The sequence below is a fragment of the Phyllobates terribilis genome, unplaced genomic scaffold (genome assembly GCF_046119375.1).
Source record: "Phyllobates terribilis strain yellow unplaced genomic scaffold, ASM4611937v1 Scaffold_2__4_contigs__length_985480577, whole genome shotgun sequence".
Classification (NCBI taxonomy): domain Eukaryota; kingdom Metazoa; phylum Chordata; class Amphibia; order Anura; family Dendrobatidae; genus Phyllobates; species Phyllobates terribilis.
This window is the reverse complement of record NW_027362762.1, coordinates 821,544,604-821,569,348: the sequence shown is the minus strand read 5'-3', so window position 1 is coordinate 821,569,348 and position 24,745 is coordinate 821,544,604. Positions and strand designations below refer to the sequence as shown.

Below are 24,745 nucleotides of genomic sequence, written 5' to 3'. Positions count from 1 at the left end.
TATTTGGTATCGCCGCGTCCGAAACAACCCGAGCTATAAAACTGTCACACTAATTAACTCCTTCTGTGCACACCGTAATAAAAATAAATAAAAAACAGAGCAAAAAAATATGCTTTTTCATCATATTGCCAAACAAAAAGTGGAAAAAAATGCGATCAAAAAACAAAATAGAAATAAAAATGGTACCACTGAAAACGTCATCTTGTTACGCAAAAAAAAAGCCGCCATACAGCTCCATCAGCCGAAAAATAAAAAAGTTATAGCGCTCAGAATAAAGCAATGCAAAAAAAATATTTTTTTCTATAAAATAGTTTTATTGTGTAAAAGCGCCAAAACATAAAAAAAATACAGTAAGTGTAGTATCGCTGTAAACGTACTGACCCGAAGAATAACGCTGCCTGATCACTTTTACCACACGCAGAACGGCATAAAAAAAAAACTCAAAAAACAATTCCTGAATTGTTTGTTTTTGTTAATTTTACCTCCCAAAAAACGGAATAGAAAGCGATCAAAAAATGTCACGTCCCCAAAAATGGTACCAATAAAAATGTCAACTCGTCCCGCAAAAAACAAGCCGTCACATGACTCTGTCGGCCGAAATATGGAAAAATTATAGCTCTCAAAATATGGTGATGCAAAAACTAGATTTTGCAAAAAAAGCGTCTTTTAGTGTGTGACAGCTGTCAGTCATAAAAACCCGATATCAATCTGGTATCTCTGTAATCACACCGACCCAAAGAATAAAGTAATCTAATCAGTTATATCACACTAGGAACGGCGTAAAAAATAAATAAAACCAATTCTTCACCTGCTACTGATTTGTTTATTATGTCCCCAAAGATCCCAGTAAGGCTCTGCCCACATTTATCCTGTGCTCTGCGCTGAGCACTTACACCAGAGTTTCCGTGTAAATCTCTGAAATACATGATTCAGCCGGAACCCATGACGGAAGATTCCCTGTAATGAGACAGATATAGGCCACTGTGGACGCCGTCTAGCCTGGGATCCCACGGTGTCATTTGTTTTAGGCGTGCATAAAAGTGCGGTTGGCCACAGTTTTGTGCACTTCTGAAAAAAAGGACACCGCTACACAGAGGCCAGACGGTGTCCAGAGTAACTCTGCTGCCTCATTACAGTGAATGGATCCTGCAGGGGTTTCATCTGAATTACATCACTTGGAAATTTAGATGGAAACCCCGATGTAAGTGCTCAGCCTAGAGCGCCGGATAAATGTTACGTAAAATGTTCCCAATAAAAGCTTCAACTCAGTCCTCAAAAAAAGCTAGTCCCCACTCAGGTCCGTCATCTGTTAAAAATATAAGGGACTTCCAAGTTACTGGTAGCAGAAAGGCTCTGGAAAAGCAAAATGACCCTTGCCCCCCAAAAGAAATTCAGAAAATTTTGTGCTCCCAAATCCAAATGCCTATTCTACAATAATTTGTTCTCCAATTGTCAAATAGCACTCCGTCCCCCCCAGATCTCACCGTATGGCTAAGCGGTACGATACAGCCACATATGGGGTATTGACACTTTTAGAAGAAATTGTGTGACACATTTCGGCACCATTTTTACCCATTGCCCTGTGTGAAAATGTAAAATCTGAGGGTAAAACATTTTTTTGTGGTAAAAATATAATTATGATTTTTTCACTGCCCAATGGTATAAATTTAAAAATTAAAAAATACTCACTACTTCCCTAGATGAATTCCTTGAGAGGTGTAGTTTACAAAATGGGGTCATTTGTGGAGGTTTCTGCTGTTTTGGCATGTCAGCGACTCTTCAAATGTGACATGGTGTCTGCTGCCTATCCCAGCCAACATAGCGCTCCTTTCTCTTCCGAACCCTGCCGTACACCAAAGCAGTGGTTTTCCCCCACATATGGGGTATCGGCGTACTCAGGAGAAATTGTACAACAAATTTCATGGTGCAATTTCTCCGGTTATCCTTATGATAATGCAAAATTAGGGGATGAAAAATATTTTTTATGGGAAAAATGTGAAAATTTTATTTTCACGGCTCAATATTATAAACTTCTGTGAAGCAGCTGGGGGTGCAAGGTGCTCACCACACATCTAGATAAGTTCCCTAAGAGGTCTAGTTTCCAAAATGGTGGCACTTGTGGGGGGTTTCCGCTGTTTAGACACATTAGGGGCTCCACAAATGTGACATGGCGTCCGCTAATTATTCAAACAAATTTTACATTCAAAAAGTCAAATGGCACTCCTTCCCTTTCAAACCCTGCCGTGCGCCCAAACAGTGGTTTTCCCTCACATATGGGGTATCGGCGTGTTCAGGAGAAATTGCACAACAAACTTCATGGTGCAATTTATCCTGTTACCCTTATGATAATACAAAATTAGAGAATGAAAAAGATTTTTTGTGGGAAAAATGTGAAAATTTTATTTTCACGGCTCAATATTATAAACTTCTGTGAAGCAGCTGGGGGTGCGAGGTGCTCACCACACATCTAGATAAGTTCCCTAAGGGGTCTAGTTTCCAAAATGGTGGCACTTGTGGGGGGTTTCCACTGTTTAGTCACATTAGGGGCTCCCCAAATGCGACATGGCGTCTGCTAATTATTCAAACAAATTTTACATTCAAAAAGTCAAATGGCGCTCCTTCCCTTTCAAACCCTGCCATGCGCCCAAACAGTAATTTGCCTCCACATATGGGGTATCAGCGTGTTCAGGAGAAATTGCACAACAAATTTCATGGTGCAATTCATCCTATTACCCTTATGATAATGCAAAATTAAGGGATGAAAAACGGTTTTGTGGGAAAAATGTGAAAATTTTATTTTTACGGCTCAATATTATAAACTTCTGTGAAGCAGCTGGGGGTGCGAGGTGCTCACCACACATCTAGATAAGTTCCCTAAGGGGTCTAGTTTCCAAAATAGTGGCACTTGTGGGGGGTTTCCACTGTTTAGTCACATTAGGGGCTCCCCAAATGCGACATGGCGTCTGCTAATTATTCAAACAAATTTTACATTCAAAAAGTCAAATGGCGCTCCTTCCCTTTCAAACCCTGCCATGCGCCCAAACAGTAATTTGCCTCCACATATGGGGTATCAGCGTGTTCAGGAGAAATTGCACAACAAATTTCATGGTGCAATTTATCCTATTACCCTTATGATAATGCAAAATTAAGGGATGAAAAACGGTTTTGTGGGAAAAATGTGAAAATTTTATTTTTACGGCTCAATATTATAAACTTCTGTGAAGCAGCTGGGGGTGCGAGGTGCTCACCACACATCTAGATAAGTTCCCTAAGGGGTCTAGTTTCCAAAATGGTGGCACTTGTGGGGGGTTTCCACTGTTTAGTCACATTAGGGGCTCCCCAAATGCGACATGGCGTCTGCTAATTATTCAAACAAATTTTACATTCAAAAAGTCAAATGGCGCTCCTTCCCTTTCAAACCCTGCCATGTGCCCAAACAGTAATTTGCCTCCACATATGGGGTATCAGCGTGTTCAGGAGAAATTGCACAACAAATTTCATGGTGCAATTTATCCTATTACCCTTATGATAATGCAAAATTAAGGGATGAAAAACGGTTTTGTGGGAAAAATGTGAAAATTTTATTTTTACGGCTCAATATTATAAACTTCTGTGAAGCAGCTGGGGGTGCGAGGTGCTCACCACACATCTAGATAAGTTCCCTAAGGGGTCTAGTTTCCAAAATAGTGGCACTTGTGGGGGGTTTCCACTGTTTAGTCACATTAGGGGCTCCCCAAATGCGACATGGCGTCTGCTAATTATTCAAACAAATTTTACATTCAAAAAGTCAAATGGCGCTCCTTCCCTTTCAAACCCTGCCATGCGCCCAAACAGTAATTTGCCTCCACATATGGGGTATCAGCGTGTTCAGGAGAAATTGCACAACAAATTTCATGGTGCAATTTATCCTATTACCCTTATGATAATGCAAAATTAAGGGATGAAAAACGGTTTTGTGGGAAAAATGTGAAAATTTTATTTTTACGGCTCAATATTATAAACTTCTGTGAAGCAGCTGGGGGTGCGAGGTGCTCACCACACATCTAGATAAGTTCCCTAAGGGGTCTAGTTTCCAAAATGGTGTCACTTGTGGGGGGTTTCCACTGTTTAGGCACATCAGGAGCTCTCCAAATGCAACATGGCGTCTGCTAATTATTCAGACAAATTTTACATTCAAAAAGTCTAATGGCGCTCCTTCCCTTCCGAACCCTGCAGTGCGCCCAAACAGTGGTTTTCCCTCACATATGGGGTATCAGCACGCTCAAGAGAAATTGCACAAAAAAATTTGGGGTCCATTTTTTCCTGTTACCCCTGTGAAAATAAAAAAAATTGGGTCTAAAGTAACATTTTTGTGAAAAAAGTTAAATGTTAATTTTTTTTTTCCACATTACAAAAATTCCTGTGAAGCACCTGAAGGGTTAATAAAGTTCTTGAATGTGGTTTTGAGCACCTTGAGGGGTGCAGTTTTTAGAATGGTGTCACTTTTGGGTATTTTCTGTCATAAAGACCCCTCAAAGTGACTTCAAATATGATGTGGTCCCTAAAAAAATGTTTTTGTAAATTTTGTTGGAAAAATGAGAAATCGCTGGTCAACTTTTAACCCTTATAGCTCCCTAACAAAAAAAAATTTAGGTTCCAAAATTGTGCTGATGTAAAGTAGACATGTGGGAAATGTTATTTATTAACTATTTTGTGTGACATATCTCTCTGATTTAAGGGCATGAAAATTCAAAGTTTGAAAATTGCAAAATTTTCTAAATTTTCGCCAAATTTCCGATTTTTTCACAAATAAACGCAAGTTATATGGAAGAAATTTTACCACTATCATGAAGTACAATATGTCACGAAAAAACAGTCTCAGAATCAGGGGAATACGTTGAAGCGTTCCAGAGTAATTACCTCATAAAGTGACAGTGGTCAGAATTGAAAAAATTGGCCCGGTCACGAAGGCAAAAACAGGCTCTGGCGCGAAGTGGTTAACTTGAATGGGGCGAAAGGGTGGTGATTTGAACTTTTATATATACCGTATATATATATATTTTTTAATATTTTTAAAAACTTTTTATTAAAAATTTTCACTGGCTTCAATAGTCTCCATGGGAGACTAGAAACTTTGATCATTTGATCGCCTGTGCTACATACATAGCTAAAGTGATGCGCGATGCTCAATGCATCCCGGCAATGACAACCGCAGGGGTCTCCTGACTAGTGACGTCCTTTCGCCGCGGCCATGTTAAATTCCACTGTCAGCGATTGACAGCGGCATTTAACATGTTAACAGCCGTGGGTGGATCACGATTCCACCTGCGGCTGTTAGGGGCACATGTCAGCTCATCAGATCAGCTGCCATGTTCCTGGAAAGGTGCGGACTCAGCGCACCAAAGGGGGATTTGGCTTTGGACGTACTCATACGTCCAGGGTCGTTAAGCGGTTAATCGTGTAGACTGGGACCATGTCATGGTAACTGGGCATGTTTAAGGTAATAAATACTACATGAAACTTGTAACATAGCAACATAGTAACGTAGGTTGAATAAAGACCTAGGTCCATCAAGTTCAACCTTTCTCCCCCAATTGTACTCCCTACACTAACATTACACTAACTTACTAACTTACTGTGACTAGGCCTCACAAATGTATTATTACCATTTTTATGATTACTGCACTATTACTATTTGCACTATTACTATTACAAATGAATCAGTTTATCATTTTTTTGATTAGTTTTATTTTTTGAATTACTCTAGACGATCAGTATAAGAACCCTGGATCAAATGTACTACCATAGGTGTAACATTTTGTCTAATTTAACTGTAACCCACAATGTTATGTGTATCGAAGAATTCATCCAACCTTTTTTGAAAGCAGTTAAAGTGTTGGCCATCGCTACCTCTTGTAGTTGGGCATTCCACAGTCCGACTGCTCTGACTGTAAAGAACCCTTTCCTGTTTAGGTGCTGGAATCGTCCTTAGTATGGTCTTTAGAAGGAATAAGTCATATACTAGACCTTTGTACTGACCACACATATATTTATACATGTAAATGAGATCCCCTCTGAGGCGTCGTTTTTCTAAGCTAAACAAGCTCAACTTTTTCAACCTCTCATCATATGAGAGGCCTTCCATCCTTTGTAATAATCTAGTTGCCGCCTTTGAACTGACTCTAACTTTTGAATATCCTTTTTAAAATGTGGAGCCCAAAACTGGATCCCATATTCCAGATGTGGCCTCACCAGTGATTTATAAAGGGGTAACAACACGTTGGGATTGCGGGATTTTATTTATCTTTTAATACATCCTAAAATCTAGTTTGCTTTTGCGGCTGCTACTTGACATTGAGTACTGGTGCTCAGCTTACTTGTAACAAGAATAGCCAAGTCCTCCTGTTCTGTAGTCGCGAGTATACTCCCATTTAATGGAAACTTATACCCTCTGGTAATAAAATGTCAAGGAAAAGAAACCATTATGGCTAATCTAAAATCTTGAAGGCCAAGAATGCAGAAATAGCATTTCAGGAGTATAAAGATATAAATTATTATTATTATTATTTATTATTATATCGTCATTTATTCCATGGCGCTTTACATGTGAAAAAGGGAAGATACATGGCAAAAACACTTACAATAATCTTAACAAAATGAGTCAGCGACTGGTACAGGAGGAGTGAGGATACAGTAGGGGGGGGGTAGAGCTGGTCATGCAGCAATGTGGTGGAGCGGTGGTTACTGCAGGTTGTAGGCTTTTCGGAAAAGGTAGGTCTTCAGGTTTCTTTTAAAGGTTTCCACAGTAGCGAGAGTCTGATATGTTGGGGTAGAGAGTTCCAGAGTAGGGGGGATGCACAGGAGAAATATTGTATGCGATTGTGGGAAGAGGGGAGTAGAGCAGGAGATCTTGTGAGGATCGGAGGTTGCGTGCAGGTAGGTACCGGGAGACTAGATCACAGATGTATGGAGGAGACAGGTTGTGGATGGCTTTGTATGCCAAGGTTAGGGTTTTGAACTTGAGTCTCTGGGCAATGGGGAGCCAGTGAAGGGATTGACAGAGGGGAGAGGCCGGGGAATAGCGGGGGGACAGGTGGATTAGTCGGGCAGCAGAGTTTAGGATAGATTGGAGGGGTGCGAGAGTGTTGGAAGGGAGGCCACAGAGCAGGAGGTTTCAGTAGTCTAGGCGGGAGATGATGAGGGCATGCACTAGTGTTTTTGCAGAGTCTTTGCTGAGGAATGTGCGTATGCGGGAGATATTTTTGAGTTGGAGTCGGCAGGAAGTGGAAAGGGCTTGGATATGAGGTCTGAAGGAGAGATCACAGTCCAGGGTTACCCCAAGGCAGCGAGTTTGTGGGACTGGGGAGAGTGAACAGCCATTGACGTTAATGGATAGGTCAGATGGGGAAGGTGGAAAGATGATGAATTCTGTTTTATCCATGTTAAGTTTTAGAAATCTGGCAGAGAAGAAGGATGAGTTAGCGGACACACATTGTGGGATTATAGTTAGTAGGGAGGAGATATCGGGTCAAGAGAGGTAGATCTGTGTGTCATCAGCATAGAGGTGATACTGAAAGCCGTGAGACTCTATGAGCTGTCCCAGGCCAAAGGTGTAGATGGAGAAGAGCAGAGGCCCTATAACTGACCCTTGTGGGACACTGACAGATAGGGGGCGAGATGAGGAGGTGGTGCGTGAATGGGAGACGCTGAATGTCCTGTCTGTTAGGTATGAGGAGATCCAAGATATGGCCAAGTCCGTGATGCCAAGAGATGAGAGAGTCTGTAGTAAGAGGGAATGGTCGACTATGTCGAAGGCAGATGACAGGTCCAGGAGAAGGAGGACGGAGTAGTGTTGCTTGGATTTGGCAGTTAGTAGGTCATTGGTGAGTTTGGTCAGGGCAGTTTCTGTCAGTGATGCGGTCAGAAGCCAGATTGTAAGCGGTCGAAGAGGGAACATGAGGAGAGGTGGGAGTTTTGAGACATAGGGGAGAAGTGATATGGGGCAATAGCTAGCCGGACAGGATGGGTCAAGGGAGGGCTTTTTGAGGATGAGTGTGATTGAGGCGTGTTTGAAAGATGAGGGGAAGACACCGGTGTAACATACCTGGCGGCGTCCTTGCATAGTGGTCCATCTCCCACTGTGCAAGAGCACGCACTTGATCTCCAGTCCAGAATGTCTCTCTGGCTTCCCTCCATGCTGTCTGTTTGTGTCTGTTTCTGCTGCTTAAGGGTGGCGCCCAATCACTTCCTGCTTTTTGTACCTGCTGTGGGTCACACCCCTTGTGCGTCCTCAGCCTATTGCTGTCTGTCACCTGGTATTTAACCGAGCTGCCCCAATCAATCCCTGCCTGAGCATTGTGTTTCATTCAGTGTGTGCTTTCACTCTGAAGGTGCCAGGTCCCGTTCTGTGTTCTCTTGTCTGCCTATCCTGGAGGCTGTATTTCCAGGCCTGTCTGAACACGCTCCTAGCCTGTTCCTCCCGCCTTCTAGGGGCCGATTACCTAGACCCGCTCCTGTATCTTGTCTGTCCTGTCTGAACACGCTCCTTGCCTGTTCGTCCCGCCTCTCTGGGGGCCGTATTCCCAGACCCGCTCCTGTATTCCGCTGCAGTGTCGGTCTCCTCCGTACACTCAGTTCCAGTCTGAACTCTCTCCTATCTTTTACCTGTTTTTTCTCTATGTCCGTTCCTTTCCTTTTTCTGCAGAGTCTGAACTCGTACCTATCTCCTGCTTGTTGTCTCTGTACTCCCGTTTGTGAGTTTGTGGTGCACTCGCTACTTCTCTGTGTAACATACCTGGCGGCGTCCTTGCATGGTGGTCCATCTCCCACTGTGCAAGAGCGCGCACTTGATCTCCAGTCCAGAATGTCTCTCTGGCTTCCCTCCTTGCTGTCTGTTTGTCTGTTTTGGCTGCATAGGGCGACGCCCGCTGAACTTCCTGTTTCTTGTACCTGCTGCAGACACGCCCCTGTTGCACCTTCAGCCTATTGCTGTCCATCTTTGGGTATTTATACCACCTTCTTCCTCAAGATGGCGCCTGAGCATTGTGTCCTGTCAGTCGGCTTTTTGTCTCTGACATGCCAGGTCCTATCCTGTTTTCCTGCCTGTTTTCCAGTTCTGTGTCTGAACTGTGGTCTGTTCTTGTGAACACGCTTCTTGCCTGTTCTTTCGCCTTCTAGGGGCCGTATTCCTAGATCTGCCTGTCTGTGCCTTGCGGTATCTGTTCCCGTCTGAACAGAGTCCTGTTTGTGTCTCTGCCTTGCGGTATCTGTTCCCGTCTGAACAGAGTCCTGTTTGTGTCCCTGCCTTGCGGTATCTGTTCCTGTCTGAACTGAGTCCTGTCTATTTCTCCTGTCTTGCAGTATCAGTTCCCGTGTCTGACCTGAGTCCTGTCTATGTCTCCTGCCTTGCGGTATCAGTTCCCGTGTCTGAACTGAGTCCTGTCTGTGTACTCTTGCCTGCTGCCTTTCCTGGAGGCTGTATTTCCAGGCCTGTCTGAACACGCTCCTAGCCTGTTCCTCCCGCCTTCTAGGGGCCGATTACCTAGACCCGTTCCTGTATCTTGTCTGTCCTGTCTGAACACGCTCCTTGCCTGTTCGTCCCGCCTCTCTGGGGGCCGTATTCCCAGACCCGCTCCTGTATCCCGCTGCAGTGTCGGTCTCTTCCATACACTCAGTTCCAGTCTGAACTCTCTCCTATCCTTTACCTGTTTTGCCTCTATGTCCGTTCCTTTCCTTTTTCTGCAGAGTCTGAACTCGTACCTAACTCCTGCTTGTTGTCTCTGTACTCCCGTTTGTGAGTTTGTGGTCCACTTGCTACTTCACTGCAAATACCCTGTGGGTATCTGGCTCTGCCTTTCCCTTCCTGTCTGTTCCGTGTGAACAGAGCCCTGTCCGTCCTGCTCTGACTCCTTGCTCTCTGCTCCGGCAGCCTTGCTCCGCTCTGACCCTTTTGCTCACTGCTCCGGCAGCCTTGCTCCGCTCTGACCCTTTTGCTCACTGCTCCGGCAGTCCTGTCCTGCCCTGCTTCTGCCCGCTGCTCCGGCAGTCCTGTCCTGCCCTGCTTCTGCCCGCTGCTCCGGCAGTCCTGTCCTGCTTCTGCCCGCTGCTCCGGCAGTCCTGTCCTGCCCTGCTTCTGCCTGCTGCTCCGGCAGTCCTGTCCTGCCCTGCTTCTGCCTGCTGCTCCGGCAGTCCTGTCCTGCCCTGCTTGTGCTCGCTGCTCCTGCAGCCCCGTCCTGCTCTGTTCTTGCCCACCGCTTCGGGCGTTCCCTCTCTGCTGTGGTTGTCTACCGCATCTGCGGTTCTGTGACCCAGTCTGTACTGGGTCTTAACCTTTCTGTGCTCCAGCCCGTCCTTTCGGCCAGTACCTCCCTGCCTGCATACTCGCCTGTATCCACCCATCTGCATACCTGCCGTGTTTGCTTACATCCACCAGTCTGTGCCAGCCTAACCTGCCTGTTCCAGTAATCCCAGTGTGGGTCAACCCCCGTGTCCGGAGTTTGACCTGGAGTAGCACCTGGTCCCTCTGCCCGGTTTCTCCCTGGTGCACTGGCGTCGTATGCCATCGTGCCACCTTGGTCGGATCGGCCAGATACTTAGTCACGCCCCTCCAGGGACTCTCCGGTCCATGGTCCAGTGGAACCACAACACCCGCACACGCCAGTCAGTCCGGGCGTGTGCATAACACTCTGCAAGTACCCTGTGGGTATCTGGCTCTGCCTTTCCCTTCCTGTCTGTTCCGTGTGAACAGAGCCCTGTCCCCCCTGCTCTGCCTTGCTCACCGCTCCGGCGGTTCTAGCCTGCTCTGCCTTGCTCACTGCTCCGGCAGCCTTGCTCCGCTCTGACCCTTTTGCTCGCTGCTCCGGCAGCCTTGCTCCGCTCTGACCCTTTTGCTCGCTGCTCCGGCAGCCTTGCTCCGCTCTGACCCTTTTGCTCGCTGCTCCGGCAGCCTTGCTCCGCTCTGACCCTTTTGCTCGCTGCTCCGGCAGCCTTGCTCCGCTCTGACCCTTTTGCTCACTGCTCCGGCAGTCTCGCTCCGCTCTTATCCTTTTGCTCACTGCTCCGGCAGTCCTGCTCTGCTATTGCTCACCGCTCCAGGCGGCCTCGTCCTGCTCTGCTCTTGCTCACCGCTCCAGGCGGCCTCGTCCTGCTCTGCTCTGCTCTTGCTCACCGCTCCAGGCGGTCTCGTCCTGCTCTGCTCTTGCTCACCGCTCCAGGCGGTCTCGTCCTGCTCTGCTCTTGCTCACCGCTCCAGGCGGTCTCGTCCTGATCTGCTCTTGCTCACTGCTCCAGGCGGTCTCGTCCTGCTCTGCTCTTGCTCACCGCTCCAGGCGGTCTCGTCCTGCTCTGCTCTTGCTCACCGCTCCAGGCGGTCTCGTCCTGCTCTGCTCTTGCTCACCGCTCCAGGCGGTCTCGTCCTGCTCTGCTCTTGCTCACCGCTCCAGGCGGTCTCATCCTGCCCTGCTCTTACTCACCGCTCCAGGCGGTCTCGTCCTGCCCTGCTCTTGCTCACCGCTCCGGGCGGTCTCGTCCTGCCCTGCTCTCGCTCACCTCTCTGGGCGGCCTCACTCTGCTGTGTTTGTCCGCCACATCTGTGGTTCTGTTCCAGAGTCCCAGTGTGTACTGGGTCCTATCCCGCCTGTGTTCCTACCTGCTAGTGCCTTCCTGTCTGCACTCTAGCCGTGCTTGCCTGTACCCCCCTGCCTGCATACCCGCCTGCCTGCATACCAGTTGTGCCAGCCTAACCAGTCTGTTCCTGTATTCCCCTGTGTGGGTCAACAGCCGTGTCCGGGGTCTGTCCTGGAGTAGCACCTGGTCCCTCTGCTCGGTTCCTCCTTGGTGCACTGGCGTCGTATGCCGTCGTGCGACCCTGGTCGGATCGGGTGAATACCTAGTTACGCCCCTCCAGGCATTCACTCTCCGGCACGGTCCAGTGGAATCACACGCACACGCCGCTCAGCCCGGGCGTGTGCATTACAACCGGTTGTTAGTGACAGGTTGAAGAGGTGGGTTAGGGATGGGATGAAAACTGTGGTAAGGTTAGGGATGAGGTGGGATGGGATTGGGTCAAGTTTGCAGGTGGTGAGATGTGATTTGGAGAGTAAAGAGGAGGCTTGATCTCCGTAATGGTGGAGAAGTGGGGTTTGGAGGAGGAAGGTTGAGTAGATATGAGGAGGTGCTGGAGACTTTAGGCAAAAACTCTGTCTTATGGTGTCAATCTTCTGCTTGAAGAATGAGGCAAAGTCTTCGGCTGAGATGAGAGAAGAGGGAGGAGGCGCTGGGGGACGGAGGAGAGAATTGAAAGTGTTGAATAGCTGTTTAGGGCTGTGTGACAGGGAGGATATAACAGATGAGAAGTATGTTTGTTTTGTTGCAGTGAGTGTGGACTTGAAAATAGTGAGGGATTGTTTGAATGCGATGAAGTGCTCGATGGACTGGGACCTTTTCCATCTCCACTCAGCAACCCTGGAGGCCCGTCGCAGTTCTTTAGTAAGGTTGGTGTGCCAGGGTTGCCTGATTGTGCGAGTTTTGGTATGTGTGAGGGCGCCAACCGAATTGAGAGCTGCAGCTGTTGTGGTGTTATATAAAGCAGCAGCAACATCTGCGTCATGTAAGGAATTTATGTCTGTAAGAGGGTGGAGGGATTCAGAGAGAGTGTAGGTCAAGGTGTTTGACGTTTCTGCAAGTTTGTGGAGTGGGGTTTGTGGACCTGGAGAGGAGAGGGCAGAGAATGTAAGTAGGTTATGGTCAGAGAGAGGGAGAGGAGAGTTAGAGAGGTTAAATAGGGAACAGAGGCGGGTGAAGATGAGGTCCAGTGTGTGGCCATCTTTACGAGTGGCTGCGGAAGACCATTGAGCAAGGCAGAAGGAGGAAGTGAAGGATAGGAGCTTAGAGACAGATGAGTGGGAAGTGTCGATGAGGATGTTGAAGTCACCCATTATGATAGTGGGGATGTCAGCAGAAAGAAAGTGAAGCAGCCAGGTGGTGAAGTGGTCTAAGAAAGTGGTGGCTTGCCCTGGGGGTCGGTAAATGACGGCCATTTGGAGGTTGGAGGGGGAGTAGATGCGCACACAGTGCGCCTCAAAAGAGGGGAGTGTAACAGAGGGCGGCAGTGGGATTTGGGTGAAGGCGCAGGTATCAGACAGGAGAAAACCTATGCCTCCACCATGTTTGCCATTGGGGTGGGGGTGTAGGAAAGCTGGAATCCGCCATACGAAAGTATCTAAATAAGAAATGTAAAAAAGAAATCAAGCTAGCAAAGTTATCTACAGAGAAAGGAATAGCCAGCGACATTAAAATAAATCCCAAATTTTTTAAAAAATACATCAATGCCAAAAAGAAAAAATCAGATGGTATCGGCCTCTTAAAAGACGATAATAACAAGATAATTATAGAGGACAAAGAAAAGGCTGACATATTAAACAGGCACTTTTCATCCATGTTCACCAATGAACACCGTGTTCCAAGGATCTTTCAACAAGGCAAAAATCAAAGTTCACAACCTGATATAACAAAAACAAAAGTATGCCTGCGTCTGAGCAAATTAAACAAATCCCCTGGCCCAGATGGCATTTATCCTCGGATATCGAGGAAATTAAGCTCAGTAATTGACAGACCAATGTATCTCATAGTATCTCATAGACTTTCTTGTAACAGGGGTGATGCCACAGGATTGGAGGATGGCTGCTGTGGTACCGATATTTAAGAAAGGTAAGAAGATGGATCCAGGAAACTACTGTCCAGTAAGTCTGACATCAGTACTGTGCAAAGTTTTTGAGGGCATCATAAGAGATGACCTGCAGAGTTATATCACAGAGAATAATAAATAAATGATAATCAGCATGGATTCATGAAAGATAGGTCATGTCTAACTGACATGTTGGGGTTATATGAGGAGGTAAGTGCAAATCTGGATGTTGGTAATGCAGCTAACATGATTTATCTGTACTTTGCAAAGGCATTTACTACTGTACCACATAACAGCCTTATAGTGAAGCTACAGCAACAAGGACTTGGGGGAACTATATGCAGATTGGTAAGGAATTGGCTAAACAGGAAACAAAGAATCATCAAAAATGGTACGTTCTCTAAATGGGACATAGTCAGCAGAGGGGTGCCACAGGGATCTGCGCTAGGACTGATTCTTTTTAACTTCTTTATTAATGACCTTGTGGGTGGAATTGAGAGTAAAGTGTCAGTCTTTGCTGATGACACCAAACTATGTAGGATATTAAAATCTGACCTGACATTAAAATATTGCAGAACGATCTGGATAAGATGTCTGAATGGACAAACACTTGGCAAATGAGATTTAATGTTGATAAATGTAGAATAATGCACCTAGGACGGAGTAATCCTATTGCCTTCAGACTTGTAGTTTAAGACCAGACAACTCCCTTAAGGAGAATACCATTAGACCACTAGAAATGGCAAGTGCAGAAAAAAGGAGGCAGCAATGAAAGATAGATATAACTGATAGTCGGTAAAGCGATTGACTCAAATATTACCTAGATATGGTTTCACATGTAACAGAAAACCGCCATCTCAGTTATACGTAGGTTTACAGTACAGTCTGTACTCTGGGTGTTGTCCTATATCAGCGGAATATATTCTACGTTTTCTTTATCTAATGCAGTTTATGAAATTTATCATGCTGTTTTCATCCATCTAAAATCAATAGGACAAGCTGAGAAAAAGCCTAAGTACATTTCTTCGCACAAACAACACTCTTAATAAACTGAGGCAGACATTGTATCCCATTCTCATGTATTTATCTGGAGTGTGGATTATAGAAAGTCTGTGGCAATGATCTGAAATAGCTCCTAGAGTATAATCATGGCACAAAGTATTTCTAAAATAAATGAGAGACATAGGGAAAGTCATGGATAAGCACGATATCACTAGGTGAATGGATGGATAAATGGATGGATGGATAAAAAATCTGATACAAGAATATTGTTATTAATAAATGTCGGTGTCTTTGCTGCCTGTATGATCTGGTTACTATGTATCGAGAAGTACTGATACTAATGTTTATGTCAATGCTTCTACAGATACAGTATATCTGATATACGCCATAGATTATTACATTAATACTGATTTATAGAGCAACATCATCTTCCATAGCACAGAATAGTCTAAATGATGCATCCCAGGTAGTACATTTAAATATGGATAACATATGACAGGGAAAAAGTTAAAAAATCCTCCTTCCTTAGTTACCCCATTTAAATTCAGAGCATCGCCCATTGCTTTAACACTTGCTGCCTTGTTCGGACTCACTGTACTGCTTCTTTTTCAGCTTCTACCTCTCTGTCGCTTTCCTGCCACATACGGGATTAAAATAGGAAGGTTGGCAGACTCACCACCAATTGTATACCGGTTTTGTAACTGTGATTACTGTTTAGCCTTGAGCGGTGAATATTCATACTTTTTCTTATTTGCAGAAGCAGCGAGAGTGCCAGGATTCTCAGTAGTCTCTCCGAAATTCTGGGAGAGTTGGCAATGCTCCTCTAATTACATACTGTTCAGTGTGTCCTATCTACAGGCACAATGCCATTAGTCAAATAGTCACACATGCACACACACACACGCTCATGCACATACACACACACGCTCATGCACATACACACACGCTCATGCACACACACGCACACACATGCCACTCAAGCACCATTAACACTTTTCATCCCCCCAGCAGTGAAATATATTAACAATTTAACATATCCATCCATCGCCAGCTCATAAATACACTATTTATGCTTTGGGAGAACCTTGGCCACGCGTTTCAGTCCAGGAAATGCATTTATCTTGCCTTGTGCAGGATAAAATTAGATTGTAAGCGTCCAAATAAATAAGGGATCAAGCTGCAGCCTCATTCTTATGTAGATAATACAGATTTACAAATTGTATGGGTATCATAGCCATAATAATAGCGACATCCTCACAAATCCATTGTCGTCATGTAGTAAAATATGGCTCCTTTCACCCGAGCTAGTTCTTTGTAACAGACCTACTTTTCGAGCAGTCCTAAACTAAGGTTTCAGGATCCATGTGTTTTTTCGGAGATTCGGTGCAGTGTGATCAGAGGGTAGACACTAGAAGCTGACAAGCAGCACAGGCCAGAAAAAAAAATAAGAGCTAGAAACACATATAAATTATCCTCAATTATTAAAAGGAGATGTGAGGCAGCTGCACGGCTGCTGTCCCAGCTCTGCTTTTGCGAGGCCCTTTGAAATTCTAATGTGCTGGCTGCTCAGCTAAGAAAGAAAAAAACCTTGCTGTAGGAAACAAATGAGGGAGAACAGACCTGGATTGCTACAAGCCCTGATGATGGCAGCTCAGGGGTCACAGTGCATATGATAACTAGAACGTTCAATTTATAAGACGCTACGACACTCCAAGATGTTTACTCACATTACTAACTGCTTTCAATGGGAGCCGACTTTGCTGAGGCATCTCTGACAGTTTCACTGTCATAGGCAGAGGGTTTTGCTGTTGTGCGCACGCTGGGAATTGTATTACTTTTTGCTTCGCTATCATACTATTTTATACACGTCTGCAGGCTCTGACAGTGACAGACTTTGAACACTGCATAGTGTTGGCTCTTGGGGTCAAGACTTTTTGACTGGACATTACATTTTGCCATAGACGAGTGGTCTCCAACATGTGGTTCTCCATCTGTTGTTAAACTACAATTCCCAGTTTGCCCCAAATTCCCCACTTCCCCCACCCACATGATGACCAGTTAGAGCTGTCAGGTTTTGCTGGGAGATGTAGTTTCTCGAGAGTTGATGATCACTATCTTAGAGAATGGCTGGTATGTTTTCTGGCGCAGGGCATCTCAATGTATTTCTACTGTATGTCTACCAGACATGGTGCAAAAGGAGGTCATCATTTTGATAAACCTAATAAAGGAACTATATAGCATGAGCAATCAAGATTTGATCTATGCTGCCAAAACTGTCACTTCAGCATTCTCATCATCAATTGGGGTGAAGCTAACTGAGAACTTCCTGATCTTTAAATATCAGCACAGTCTTGAGTTCTGACATCTCCACATCAAGCATGTTTCCAGTGTCTGCTCTTTAAAGAAAGCTGCACGTTCAATAGCTAAGCCAGCTCCTTTTTGTGGCTATGCATGCAAAGAAAAGGGAGCCGGCTTAGCTATTGAAATGAGCCAGTCAGCCAGCCCCCTTCTCACACAGCACTGATGGGTTGCCTAACCAAGAAACTTTCTCCTATGTCAAACTTGAAGTGGAGCAGTCAGGATTGTGTATGTCAGAGAACTGATTGCATTTTGTGACTGTGGTATCCCTTTTGTCTTCTAACCCCTGTTCAATGCTGATCAAATAACACTGCTGGGTGGGGAACTTTCACATTTCTATTCACCCCCTAAAGTCCCTATTGGCTCATAGCTCAGAGGAAACTTTTCCTTTGTCTGTGACCCTATTTAAGTGCTTACATGTGGTAATAAAGGAGAAGACCTGAGTGCACCATACATGGCTGGGCTGTATTGATTTCCCGAATGATCGAAAACAAATCTTATAAATTTGGGTTCAAAAGGCATAGAAGAGAGTGGATTTCACTCACATATAGATACAGTTTAAACCAGAAGTTTACATACACTATATAAAAAGACACATATGCATGTTTTTTCTCAATATTTGACATGAAATCAGAATTAACCTTTCCTGTTCTAGGTCAATTAGGATTACCATCATTTTAATATTTGCCAAATGCCAAAATAATGAGAGAGAAAGAGAGAATGTTTTAAGGCAGTTTTATTACTTACTGCAAAGTCAAAAGTTTACATACACCAAGATTATTATGCCTTTAAACAATTCTGGACTGCCCATATGATGCTGTCATGTGTTTGGAAGCTTCTGGTAGTTTTTTTGGCAACATCTGAGTTAATTAGAGACACACCTGTTAATGTATTTTAATGCACACCTGAAACACACTGCTTCTTAGTCTAAAGAAATCAGCCAAGATATCAGGAAGAGAATCAAGTCAGATATTGAGAAAAACATGCATATGTGTCTTTTTATATAGTGTATGTAAACTTCTGGTTTAAACTTTATGTGAAGATTGGGACAACTTTGGAAATGTAAGCGTATGAGTAAATTCTATACATCTACAATATATTAGAAACACATCTAATTATTTTTAAGTGGACAAGACTTGTAATACTACAACTAGCAATGTTTGCAGACTAAAAATATTGAAGAATATTTAGTATATCTAAGATTAGATCTTCTCTGGAACCTTAGCAACCAAAAACCATAGCTACCAGCCAGTTAGACATTTTCTTTTATTGTCACTGTTCATTTACAGTACACACAGAAAAAAAAATCTAACCATTTGCAGACTAGTTACCCCATACAGTATGACTATCTCTTGCTGTGCATAAATCACTCTGAAATGCACCTAAATTATGTCTTGCTCACAACAAGACAGGCTGCCAGCTCAGTGAGGAATTATATTACAGCTATCTATTGAGGGAGTGGGAGGGAGGAGCAGAGAGATACAGATAAACTGCTTTTTGGTAAGGGTTTTATCTCATCTCAGTGTTGTATACTGTTTATGGGAAACATCATAGGAGCTAGTCTCCTTCCACTAGCTCAGAGAAAACTGAAAATTAGAGATAGAACCTGCCGAGGGGAAAACTGGTGAAAAATTTAGGATGCAAGCCGTATAATGGTCACAAATAGTGTTATTCATAATGTACATACATCTTATAAGTCACATGCACATGAAAATTCATCATCTATGAGCTTCTTTGATATCATCTTGTATGATCCACTGTGGTAATAACCATTATGAGTTAATAGATTGTGTACTATGCATGTAATATACACAAATACTCTGAAGCCTACAGATCATAGCTGAAAGCCCTTTTTGCCCCCTTCTTGATATTACTCCTATGATCCCCAGGTATCCTTTCACTATATGGGCATAATGACTGGTGCAGGTCATGAACAGGTGAAGCACCAATCTCTGGCCTCGTCTGCAGTTTACACACCATTCCTATCCTCCAGACAGACCAGCACTATAGTTCGCCAACTATCGCCCTATTACAGTATTCATTTACTCTGTGGGATTGGTATTGGGAAATCACTTTATCTCCCCATATGTCATGTTATCTGTGCGTAATTGGTTTATAATAAGGTCACAACTCTTTCCCTTGTCCTTTACACATTGCTACGTTCACTAGAAGCTGCTGAAACGCGCTGTACCCCAAGGTGGCCACAGATTAAAAGCAAAAAAGTTTAAATATACAAGTACATATAATAAATACATCATTAGGAGCACTAGTTTCTAATTATTCATTTACTGGGAACTCATTTTCAAATCAAAGTCCAAGGATCAAAAAGGACAAAAGAAAAATAAAACGTCTTCCTCAGTGGACATATGATAGAGCCGGTTCAATTATCAGTCACATGATGTTACGTGATGCATGGACTTGGATGAACATGATCAAGCGACCCTTTGATCACGACATGCTCGCTGACCATATTGTGACTATAATACGTATTAAGGTATTTGAGCGTTGCACATAAAAGGATAAGTCAGGGTAGTACTGAACAATCTAACAGTACCAAACAACAATAAAGTGGGATAGGAAATCAAAAGGGATGTATTTCAACCAGCCATGATACGCTCCCCTACTGCTCAGTGATTATTGCTTAGCTATTACCATGTAATTGGCTTCTGTCTAGCTTTGAAGCTCGAACAAGCAGCGTATTTACCGAGAAAAAAATGCTTCTGTGCTGTGGCCAGGTCCAAAATGATAAAAATTTGTACGACTATCGTCATCCGGTTGCCCAAACTGGACATCCAGTATGCCCTAAAAGAGCATATGGATATCAGAGAGGGGATGTTTAATGCTACAGTGGAAGACTGGTAGACAAAGCCAAGTCTTTATATGGTCTCTACGTGGTCAACCACTCTTCGAAATGGGCCATACATAGAACTACATTTCTTCTGAAGTGGCCATTCAAAGCTACGCCTGGTGACATACAGTGGTTTTAGACTCCAGATCTGTAGTGATCAAATGATTATCAGGGAAGCTTACTTAGAATGCAGATATTTAATATAAACCCCATCTAAGCATACACACTACCCAGATATGACTTAAAGGGGTTGTACATCTTCAATATTGGGTAAAAGTGCAAAGTTCTTGTAAAAACAAGCAACCTTGCATTTTACCTCTTAGTAAAAATCTCTTCCGTTCTCAAGAACCAAAGGGATTTTTAATTATATTGTTTACTGCTTATTGCCCTGAATACTGAGCACCCTGCAATCTCTGAGTGGCCCGTAGAAAAGGCAAGGAGCACACGCTGCTTGCATACTCTAGAACTGCTTTAGAACTGGCTGCTCTGATGCTGACTGCATCGCTGGATCTGGTAAAGCTGCCAGCTGCCCCTGCTTGTAGCTTGAAGAGGAAGCTGGGGCCCGGAGTGGTGCACTCCAGAAGGAAAAAGATGGGACAAACCCTTTAACTATTAAGACTACTTAACATGAGTATTATAATAATGGTCTAAAATCAAGGTAGGATGTTAAGATTTTTAATAAATATAAAATACCTACTATGGTATATCCACACTTCCAGCCCTTCATACCAAATGAAAACTTTTATCCTGCAATCTATGAATGGGGCTAATGATCTATAAGGAACAGCGTGTTTGGGGATATTCCCATATTTTCAAGTTGCTGCCTATCCACAGGCAATAACTATTTCCAACAGTCCCATAGACAATGACCCTGATTCAGCCAAGCTTTTACACTATAATTGTAGCATAAAAAGCCTTGAAAAGTTGCACATTGGCACTATGCAAGATTGCGCTAAAATTTTGCAACTTTTGGTAGTCTCATGCCATTTTTTCCAAGTTCCCATTAAGTAGGTGGAGCTAGGGTGGGACATGGTCGTGGCAACCCCGCTTATTAAATTCATAACGAGCAGTGGGGTTCCTTACGGAACAAATCTTACTCCAGTTACCGACTAGAGTAAAGATTTGTTTCAAGGCGCACACGGAGGCACACGCCACTTTTCAGACTAACTGGATTCATTATAAGAGCATGTGTCTTCCTCAACAAGACCGTTGTGAAAAATGTTAGTCTTGATGAATCAGGGAAAATGAGTGTAGTTGTGGGGTTCAAGTCATCACTCCATTCATATTGTCCACCAAAGCCCCGTACTCTGGATCTGTGGGAATTCCGAAGGTGGGATCTCCTACGATCAGCCAGTTATCACCGTTCCTGTAAATACGTGCTAATTTGCTACGAAAGGGATAACCTTTCAACTCTATCCTTTATAATATATTAATATTACATACTGTGTAACTATAGGTAGCTTCAGGATATTGTCCTTCATAAATGTAAATGGTTCTGTGACCACCAGCAGATGATAGGAAAGCAGTTGATGACTGTGTCCGTTGACAATACCTTTTGGTTCTCCTGTATGTATAGCGTGATGGATGGATTGTTGTTCTATTCTATGTAGTCATTTTTACTTATTGTCATTTCATATTCCTGAAGTCATCTTCTCTTTCAGAGTTGAGATTATCTCGGACTCCATTGCAGAGACATGAAGAGTTATTACAGCCAAGAATGGTCCTCTGGGTTTTAGTCCACGATGATTATTGTAAGATGTGCATAAGACTGACATAAATATTTACTGATTTGGTAAAATACATATTTTCTGTACATGTATATGAATTCTACCAGGGTATTATATTGTACTGGATACATGTGTCATTTTATTATGAATTTTCTTTTTTTTAGATCTCCCTCTGTTTTCGATTCCCTGGACACATTCTCTACAATGAATAAGACAATTGTCTTTATATTCAGAATATCCCTCATATTCCTTTACATTCGTTCTGCCTGTCACAGGTGATCTACGAATATTAAAGAGCTCCAAGATGATCTAAGTCTTCCATATCTTACTAGTTCCTGGGATTTATTTATAACTAGGTTTACTGGAAGGAACATTAACTGTCAGCTCTGTGATCATCAGGTATTTATTGCATGTGGCAGACCGGTCCAATTCCTTTGTTACGAGACAGATCATGCATGTTAAAGCACTCTACATTGGCTTCAAAGAATACTGCATAAAGATTATGATGGGCAAAGAATCACGTTTGATTCTTTTCTATTTCATTTAGCACATTCGTAATTGTGCAAAAATGTTGCGACTATAGCATTTTGATGCCAGTTCTGCCAGCTTTGCTAACTTTTTGAGAAGTGGATGTGGCAAATTCATCATAATTTATGGCAAAAAAGTGGAGTAATAGATGAAAAATTTATTCTAGTCTCTGACTGGAGTACATTTCTTGCAGTGGTTCACGGCAGATGACAGATACAGCAAATTCATTAAGAGGAGTGTGCCTCTTAATTAATTTGATGCATCTTACTCCAGTACACTGTCTTTTCATATAAAAACGTCTTGTTGAGATATGTATTTTTGGTTTATTTGTGTGTGCATTGGACCGCATACAGATAGTGCCTTGACCAATGTTATCCTGTGCACTAGTACAGAAAACAGACCTGAGCAATTTTCCACGTGTCTTAGGATTGTATGGAAAAATCACAGCATGCAGTACTCTGGTCAGCTTTAAGGAAGAAGATACTGCATGTAATGGCAGGCAGCTCCTGCACCCGTCCACAAAGCTCTGAGCACTATAGCGATAACTAAAAAAAAGGAATCAACATTTGTTGGAACACAAAGGTTCCAATTTTTCAAAGTGATTCCACCAGAATTCTGATGTAAATTTCTTTAAAAGGTTGCAAAATTTGTGTGCACCGTGGAGTTGAGCAAAAATTTTTGTGACTTCTTGTGTCTTCACGCCAGTTTTGCCCATCTTTGCCAAAATGAGTGGAGCTGGGGTGAAATGGAGATCTGATGTCTAACTGCGTGATACCACAGTTCATCTAAATCATGAGGAACTATGGTGCTCTAATGCCAAGAATATTACTCTAATCCTTGACTGGAGTAAGATTTGTGGCCAGGTGCACAAAAGAGCATGCCACTTTTCACACACTCCTGATTAATTAAAGGGGTTGTCCAGGTTTTGGCACGAAAGTCTGCATATGGCTGCAGATTTGTGTTCTAGGGAATAGTGCGTGTTGTCAAGATTCTCTAGGGCAGGAGTGGGCGGTTATGTGACCACAAGTATATGATATGCATGCTTCTGGCCACATTCCGACTAGACGTATGAAGCCTCACTCAATTCACTTGTTCTGAGTGAGGCTGCACACGTCTAGTTGGAATGTGGCCGGGAGTATACATATCACATACTTGCAATCTCATAAACGACCACTCCCAGGCCGAGCATCAGAGAATCCCCACAGTGCTCGCTGTTATTCACTTTATTCCTTATATCTTTACATCTAAAAAAATGTTCACAATTTTTATTTTCTTCTAGCACCTTTTCCTGTATTAGGATTTTGTGAACAGTAAATCAACAGTATTCACATTACAGAAATCCCTGCAAATACTTTACCATTCCAGTGTGTTCTCGCTGAATGATTATTCCCTACAGAAGCACGCCATAGAATTGTACTTCTATCCATGTAATGGCAATTCGTTAGATTTAACCATGTTGTTCCAGCCTAATACCCATGATCCAAAACGAATCGACATTTTAACCATGTGAAATGTTCTTAATAGCAACACAGTGTGCCTTCACAGTTGAAATATATTTTGGAGTAGTTCTTCTTCTCTGCCTCGTCAGGATGTTGGTGTCACGTTTTATGCAGAATTTTGGTGACCATGTGTTTTGCTATCGGTGGTCTTCAGTCAGTGTATGTCCTGCATCCCATCAGCCTCATCAAACTCAGTGTCAAGGGTACAAAAAAATTCTAGTGCACACATTGGTGCTCCTATTGACAGGTTTAACACTGGCAAGGCAATATGGGCACTTCTCCTGCAAACGTTTTTCCTATCATTAGTTTTCTGACATTGCTGACATTAAATCATTATATCCTTATAATAGGAGCACAACTGATGCATTTATGCAGCAACCGAGCCACACTTGTGTTTAGTAGTCAACAGCTTGTACGGAAATATGGATCATGTTATCATTTCAAATTAAAGATGGAGAACTGAATTGGTTTGCATTTTCTCAGTATGAAGAATGAGAAAAGTCATCGATTTAGGTGCTCACTCTACATTATACACCATACTACCTTCTCCATTTACCTTTCCTGGCAGTGTCTGTATTCATCCGATAGATGGGAAAAGCATTATCATAAAAAAATGTATAATCGTGGCACTGAACTGTCCAATGTAAATGATCTACAGGAGGCATGTCTGAGCTTTAGACAGATGTTCAGCCATTCCCGAACTGCCAAGTACAAAGCAAACAGAAGAGGACGAGCAAAGGTATTATTCTAAATGCATATTGAAAGCAAACACCTCGTTCATCTTCATGGTCAATACTACGGATATTCAAGTAAATGTTGTACATAGGGCTTATGATCAGCTCAATATTCTAAGTAAAACAGGAGCTGCTGTCATCAGGAACAGATCCTACAGCCTTCAGGAATCTGCAATTTGGCCTAAAGAAGGTGAATAAGCCCAGGCAGAATCTGAAACTTCAATCTATAGGTCCTGTTAATCTATCCATCATTAATGACCCTATTGACAGATTTGCATTAAATATTTTTTCCATTTTTTTGTGGTTTCCATCAATGGCCAATGGCTACATAAAACTGTCCTAGGACCCCTACTCTTCTCCATCTATACCCTTGGCCTGGGACAGCT

General features: G+C 43.4%; 1 protein-coding gene and 1 long non-coding RNA gene across 2 annotated transcripts in view; one reads left to right on the top strand and one right to left on the bottom strand.

Moving 5' to 3' along the window:
* LOC141253007 (uncharacterized) overlaps window positions 1-23,133 on the top strand; it is a 76,682-nt gene extending 53,549 nt beyond the window's left edge. Inside the window, exons 2-4 of the long non-coding RNA XR_012314192.1 lie at window positions 13,633-13,686; window positions 21,533-21,622; window positions 21,763-23,133. This is a non-coding gene — a long non-coding RNA (uncharacterized lncRNA). The remainder of the gene's footprint in view (window positions 1-13,632; window positions 13,687-21,532; window positions 21,623-21,762) is intronic.
* Window positions 1-24,745, bottom strand: part of RTN4RL1 (reticulon 4 receptor like 1) — a 281,906-nt gene that overhangs the window by 228,826 nt on the left and 28,335 nt on the right. The gene's annotated exons all lie outside the window — the stretch shown is intronic.